The following is a 7,338-nucleotide window of genomic DNA, read 5'->3' as shown; positions in this document are numbered from 1 at the left end:
ATCCTAGCTACTCAGGAGGCTGAGATCTGAGGATTGCAGTTCAAAGAAAGTCCATGAGACTCTTAACTCCAATAGACCACCAGAAAACCAGAAGTAGCACTGTGGCTCAAGTGGTAGAGCATTCGCCTTGAGCTGAAGATCCCAGGGACAGTACCTAGACCTTGAGTTCAAGCCCTATGACCACCAAAAAAAAAAAAGGAAGCTTTCTAGGTGTGGACAGGTTGGAGAAGGAAGAAGGCACAGAACCTACACTTTAAAAGACACATTCTCAAAGTAAAGCTTTTAGGAGGGGCTGGGAAGGTGGCTCAGTGGTAGAGTGCTTGCCTTGCATGCATGAGGCCCTGGGTTCGATTCCTCAGCACCACATAAGCAAAAAAAACTGCAAGTGGTTCTGTGGCTCAAGTGGTAGAGCACTAGCCTTGAGTTGAAGAATTTAGGGACAGTGCGCAGGCCCTGAGTTCAGGCCCCACAACTGACAAAAGAAAAAAAAAAGAAAGAAAAGCTTTTACGAGTTTATAACAAATATGGCAGTAACAAAATGTAATCATGAAATACTTCTTTTAATATCCCTTCACTTGTGTGTGTGTGTGTGTGTGTGTGTGTGTGTGTGTGTGTGTGTGTGTGTATGCATGTGTGTATGTGAGTGGGGAGAGAGGGAAGGAGGGAGGGAGAGAAATAGATTAGTAAATCAAGGAAGGAGTATTTAAAACTGTAAGATGGTATATATGAACGTATGATGGCAAAATATCTAAGTATAGGTCAGTTTATGCCCATAAATATTGATATTAATTGCATATGTTTCTCTGAGTGAGTCATGACTCAGTTCATGTACTCAGTTCTATTTGGTAGACTCAGTGAGTCTACCAAATAGAATTTGGACACAGAGTAGCGTCTTCTTTTGGACAAAAATCTTCATTAGTGTTATTAAGCTTACCGTATTAAGATATTGTTACTTTAGTTTTTATTGTTGTTGTTGTTGGTCGTGGGGTCTGAACTCAGGGCCTGGGTACTGTCCCTCAGCTCTTCAGCTCAAAGCTAGCACTCTATCACTGAGCCACAGTGCCATGTCCGGCTTTTTCTGCTTATATGGTGCTGAGGAATGGAACACAGGGCCTCATGCATGCGAGGCAAGCACTCTACCACTGAGCCACCTTCCCAGCTCCTGTTACTCTAGTTTTAAATCCAAAGTATTAAAACATTTGTGTTTAGTGCATTGAAATATTTTATTTTATTTTAATTTTTGGTTGTGGGGCTTAACTCTGGGCCTGGGCACTGTCCTTCAGCTCTTCAGCTCAAAGCTTTACCACTTGAGCCACAGCTCCACTTCTTGTTCTCTTGGTGGTTGATTGGAGATAAGAGTCTCACTGACTTTCTTGCTTTGAACTGTGGCTTTGAACTGTGATCATCAGATCTCAGCCTCCTGAGCAGCTAGGATTACAAATGTGAGCCTAGCTATGTTACTCTAGCACAGTGAAAGATTCAGTGTTTGCTAGGCTAAATTAAGTTATCAGTTGATGACATACTGTGTTGATCTAACAAATCTAAGAACCACTTCAGGTAGCTTTTAAAGGAGCATCTAGAGTCAGGCACTGGTGGCTCACACCAATAATCCCAGCTACTCAAGAGACTGAGATCTGAGGATCGTAGTTCAGAGCAGCTTGAGCAAGCAAGTCCATGAGACCTTTATCTTGAATTAACCATCCAAAAGTCAGAAGTGGAGCTGTGGCTCAAGTGGTGGAACACAAATCTTGAGCCACAGAACTCAGGAACAGCACCCATGTCCTAAATTCAAGCCCCAGGACTGGCACCACAAAAAATAAGTTGAGGGCAAGTGGTTCTTTTAGGACCAGAGGTAGATATTGCACAATGGCAAAGCAAGCAGGTCTTCACCAATGATGTTTACAAAGTCATGTAAGACCAAAAGTGTGTCCTGTCACTTGTTAACATTTGTCAGCGGACAAGAGGTGATAAAAAGAGTAAAGCCTATCTGGAAAGCTACTTGGAGAGGTCATTTAAACTTGTGGGGAAGTGGTTGGAAAGGGGAGGAGCTTCTCTTTAGAGAGGGTGACTGTGTATCTTCATGGGTCTGCCTGTTGCTGCCTTCCTCATTCAGCAGATCGTCTTTCACTTCAAAGAGAGTCCCTCTTGGATGACAAATTATACTGCCACCCTAACTTCAGGAGTCAGTCATGATTGGGTTGAGAGTGCCTTAATAAGCCTAAATATCCTTATCATCATCTCTCCTTAGGACCAGAGGCTTTGAGGCAATGGTGTCTTGCAACTTGAGCGCTCACAACCCAGGGCTCTCCATTTTGGTGTGGATCCCAGGCCTGGAGCAGTTCCATGTATGGATTGGGATTCCCTTCTGCCTGATCTATGTTGTGTCTTCTCTACCTCATCGTGGTGGAGCGCAGCCTTCACGAGCCCATGTTCTTCTTTCTCTCCATGCTGCCCACAACTGATCTAATCCTGTCTACAGCTAGTGTGCCCCAAACCCTCAGGATCTTCTGGCTAGATGCTCGAGAAATCACATTCCCCGGGTGCCTGATGCAAAGGTTCTTCCTGCACGACAGTTTTGTCCTGGATTCAGCCATTCTGATGGCCATGGCATTTGATCGCTTATGGGGCCATCTGTTCCCCTTTGCGATATGCCACGATCTTAACGCCCAGGAACATCATCGAGATGGCAGTGGATATCTCCTGGCGCAGCTTCTGCAGCATCCTGCTGACACGCCTCCCATTCTGTGGGACACGCATCACTCCCATACATACTGTGAGCACATAGGTGTTGCCCGATTGGCCTGTGCGGACATCTCCATCAACATCTGGTACGGCTTCTGAGTTCCCATCATGAAGGTGATCTCAGACGTGATCCTCATTGCTGTCTCCTACACTCTCATCCTCCGTGCAGTGTTTCGCGTCCCTTCCCAAGATGCATGCCAGAAGGCCCTGGGCACCTGTGGTTCCCACGTCTGTGCTATTCTCATGTTTCATACACCTGCCTTCTCCATGCTTGCCCATCACCTTGGGCACAGGATTCCCCGCACCTTCCACATCATGTTTGCCAAACTCTACATTGTTATCCCACCTGCGCTCAACCCCATGTCTATGGAGTGAAGACCAAGCAGATCAGAGAGAAGATGCTATTGTTGTTTCCCCTCAAAAGTACAGAATGATATTCCCGTCTCTGTTTGTGGTATGTGTAAATGTGGCCAGAATGAAAAGCAGGTGCTCTTTAAATCCATAGCTGTGTTGCAGCAAGGTGGGAGGATGTACATGAAGGAGATAGTTCTGGAAGGATGTACATGAAGGAGATAGTTCTGGGTACATATTAAAGAAAACCCTTGGTTGCCCTTGCTTTGGCAACATGGAATTGGACAGGTGCCCCTATCAAGAGGAAACAACAACAGAGTTGAAGTACTCTAAGTGGAAAGACCCATAAACATGGTAAGGTTTAAGGCTGTGATGAGAGAATGTGCTTAGGTAGAGACACTGATGAAGAGAGAATAAAAAATGAAAAATAAATAATTTAGGAGATCAGATGATGGATATTTAGGTTATTTATGATAAAAACTGATGCTGAGTATTGTATGTTTTGTGCTTCAGTGCAAATCCCTTAAAGGTGACTCCCATTTCTTCCAAGTCTGCTATAAACAAGTTCTGTCAGCTAGCTCTCACAGGAGTGAGAGCATTAGCACGTGGGGCCAATGCCAGGAGGGCTGGTTGTGGTTCTGGGAGGGGAGAGTAGCTTCTGGGCTCTAAAGGACCTGGGGAAGGTGAACTGCAGCCGTAGTACTAGGAGAATGTAAACCCCCTACACACAGTTGGAGATCTGAAAGAAAAAGGGCTGGGATTGCCACAGTACCCTCAAGTCAATCGACTTGGACATTCAAGTGAAAATTAAATCACATTGGTTGGGAGAATTTGTGGAGGTCTATTCTACAGACTGAGATTCCTTGGTTATAAGAGACAATTGATTACAAGATGTAGCAATTGTGAGGATAATGAACAAGACCAGGAACTCTACAATAGAATAACACATTTTCAATAAGTCACATCCCAATTTTATAGGCATTAGAATTTAGAAAACATGACATATGATCAAAGAAAACTCTGAGGAGTATAATTGTAGGGCATTAGAAAGTACAGTTGATTGAACCAGTGGCGTTCAACTCTATCCCAACTCTATTCAACTCTATCCTGGATTCTAAAAAATTGGTACAGTGCATCTCAAACCATGTGACAAGAACCTTCTTGGTCCTGGCTCTTTGAACCCGAACCACATAAATCTTCCTTTATCTAGCTTGTATATCAAGTTTTTAGGCGGTCCTCTATTTAAAATATATAGCTATTTTAAGAAACCTTACTGGGGGGGAGGGGGAGGCTGGGAAGGGATGTGAAGGGTAAACAAAGGAGGAGGCTGCAATGCTTGGTAAGAAATGTACGCATTATCCTGTCCATGTAATTGTAACCCCTCTGTACAGTATGTTCACAAATAAAATAAAATTAAATTAAAAAAAGAAACCTTACTTTAAAAATGGTCCATTTAGTGTAGGATGCCAGTAGCTCACACCTGTAATCCTAGCTACTTAGGAGGTTCAGATCTGAAGATCCAGGTTCCAAGCCAACTCTGGGCAGATGAATCTGAGAGACTCTTATCTCCAATCACTAGCAAAAATTTTGAAGTAGAGTCATGGCTCAAGTGGTAAAGTACTATCCCTGAGTAAAAACTTGAATAAGAGCATAGGGTCCTGAGTTCAAACCCCAGCACTGTCACACACACACACACACACACACACACTAATAATTCATTTAGCTGGAAGATATATGGAATCCTGAATTATTTTAGAAATTGTCCTAGGCACTTAAGCTTATGAAGGCTGACAAAATGGGCTGGGAAGGTAGCTCAGTGGTAGAGCGCTTGCCTTGCATGCATGAGGCCCTGGGTTCAATTCCTCAGCACCACATAAGCAAAAAGAAAAACGCCGGAAGTGGTGCTGTGGCTCAAGTGGTAGAGCACTAGCCTTGAGTTGAAGAGCTGGGGGACAGTGCCCAGGCCCAGAGTTCAGGCCCCATGACTAGACCCCCCCCCAAAAATGACATAAAGTAATGAATAACAGGTCCGGGGCTGCTACCAGTGGGATGGGGGAGGCCAACAGAAAGGATGAATATGGGGTAACTGCTTGAACTCAGGGTCTGGGCTCTGTCTCTGAGTTTGTTTTTCTTTTTGCTTCAAGTTAGCACTCTACCACTTGAGCCATAGATCTACTTCTGCTTTTTAGTAGCTAATTGGAGATAAGACTTTTATGGACTTTGCTGCTGGGCTGGTTTTGAACCACAGTCCTCAGATCTCTGTCTCATGAACAGCATTGTTTTGCATTTTGTATGAGAATGGAACAATGAAAACTTTTAGGATTGTTTTGGGAAGCAGGGCAGGGGATGGAGGAAGAGAGATGAATAGAATGAATGTATATCACTAGTATGTGTTAATAAAATGTTCTAAAGATCTACTGTTAGCAATTTTGAAGAGTGCATTCATTAACGATAGTCACTATGGTTATAATAGATCACCAGAATTTATTTTTCCCACCTAATTAAAATGCACTCTTTGACTAAGATCGCCTCTTGGCCCTGTCAGGCTTGGCAACCAACATTCCAGTCTCCTCTGTGGGAACCTCAGTCATCTTAAAGTGAGCCACGACATCTCTATGAAGGATCTACTTCCTGTGCCAGCTTGCCAAAAACATTCACAGACAGCATGATGTTTTCTGGTGATTCTCATTCTTTTTGTTATTTTTCATCTTTCTGAGACCATGGTTAACACCAAGAGCTGATAGTTTTAAAAGCTTACTGAGGATATAATAAGCAAATAGATTCTGAGCTGAGATCATTTGAAAGGACATACTCCATTCATCCAGGATTATTCACAGACATGCATGAATGGTTTCCATGAAAGACTCATGGACTCCAAGACAAAACAAAACAGGATGGGGCCGTTGTCAGTATGTCTCTTTTGCTTCCTCCTATTCTCGTTGCTGCCAATTTACTAATAACAGACCCTTCTTCTTGTGACAATTCCTATTTCTCCTCCTACATGGTCTTTTTGCTGGCAACTCTATATGCAGCATAGTTTTAATATACCATCTTTAAAAATTTTTTTTAAATTAATTCCCCCTCTTCTCTTTCCTCTTGACCCAGCCCCATTCTTTTCAAGTACCCACTTCCTGGTGTTCATTTTTTTTTCAACTTTGGCTTTGCCTTTATAAGGAATTACACTATCAGATTCCACCCTTGAATCTTCCATATTTCAGTTAATACATTTGTATACTCTTACATAGCACTCAACGTATTTACTTATAAGTTTATAAGCATATAAGTTTATAGCTTTCACATATAAGGAAAAACATGCACCCTTCGTCTCTCTAGGCCTGACTTACTTCACTTAACCTGATCTTTTAGGTAATTTTATTGTTTGCTATCTGGACTCAGAGAGTTAGTACTAAAAGAAAAATGTTGAGGGGCTGGGAAGGTGGCTCAGTGGTAGAGTGCTTGCCTTGCATGCATGAGGTCCTGGGTTCGATTCCTCAGCACCACATAAGCAGCAAAAGCCAGAAGTGGAGCTGTGGCTTAAGTGGTAGAGCGCTAGCCTTGGCTGAAGAGCTAAGGGACAGTGCCCAGGCCCAGAGTTCAGGCCCCACAACTGACAAAAAAAGCAAAAAAGAAAAATGTTGACAAATGTGATTTTCAGACTGTAAATTGTGTTACATTTCAAAAGGAAATGTACTCATTACCTGACTTAAATAACTAAACCCCTCTGTAAATCACCTTTGCAATAAAATTTAAAAAATGTTTTACATGACTTTATCTTGACTAATTATTAATGCAACATTATATTTAAAATTGAGCTAATCAGAGCTGGGAAGATGGCTCAGTGGCAGGGTGCTTGCCTTGCATGCATGAGGCCCTGGGTATTCCTCAGCACCACATAAGCAGAAAAAAGCTGGAAGTGGCACTGTGGCTCAAGTGGTAGAGCACTAGCCTTGAGCTGAAGAGCTGAGGGACAGTGCCCAGGCCCAGAGTTCAGACCCCATACAACCCACCGAAAAAATACATAAATAAAAAATTGAGCATTTCTCCCTTCTTCTCACCTTTTATTAAGAGGAGAAAGCAGACCAGGCCAACCTTTCCTTGCCCTCAGTCAAGATTTACAGATCCAGCTGTCCACTGCCTTTTTCTTTTTTCTTTTCTTTTCTTTTTTCTTTCTTCCTTCCTTCCTTCCTTCCTTCCTTCCTTTCTTTCTTTCTTTCTTTCTTTCTTTCTTTCTTTCTTTCTTTCTTT

General features: G+C 42.8%; 1 pseudogene; it reads left to right on the top strand.

The window, feature by feature from the left end:
- Positions 1–2,267: 2,267 nt before the first annotated feature.
- On the top strand, positions 2,268–3,176 carry LOC106000371 (annotated as a pseudogene).
- The last annotated feature ends 4,162 nt before the right edge of the window (positions 3,177–7,338 follow it).

This window comes from Dipodomys ordii, unplaced genomic scaffold (assembly GCF_000151885.1).
Source record: "Dipodomys ordii isolate 6190 unplaced genomic scaffold, Dord_2.0 Scaffold216, whole genome shotgun sequence".
NCBI lineage: Eukaryota > Metazoa > Chordata > Mammalia > Rodentia > Heteromyidae > Dipodomys > Dipodomys ordii.
Note: the sequence above shows the minus strand (reverse complement) of the source record. Positions and strands in the feature narration are given on the sequence as shown.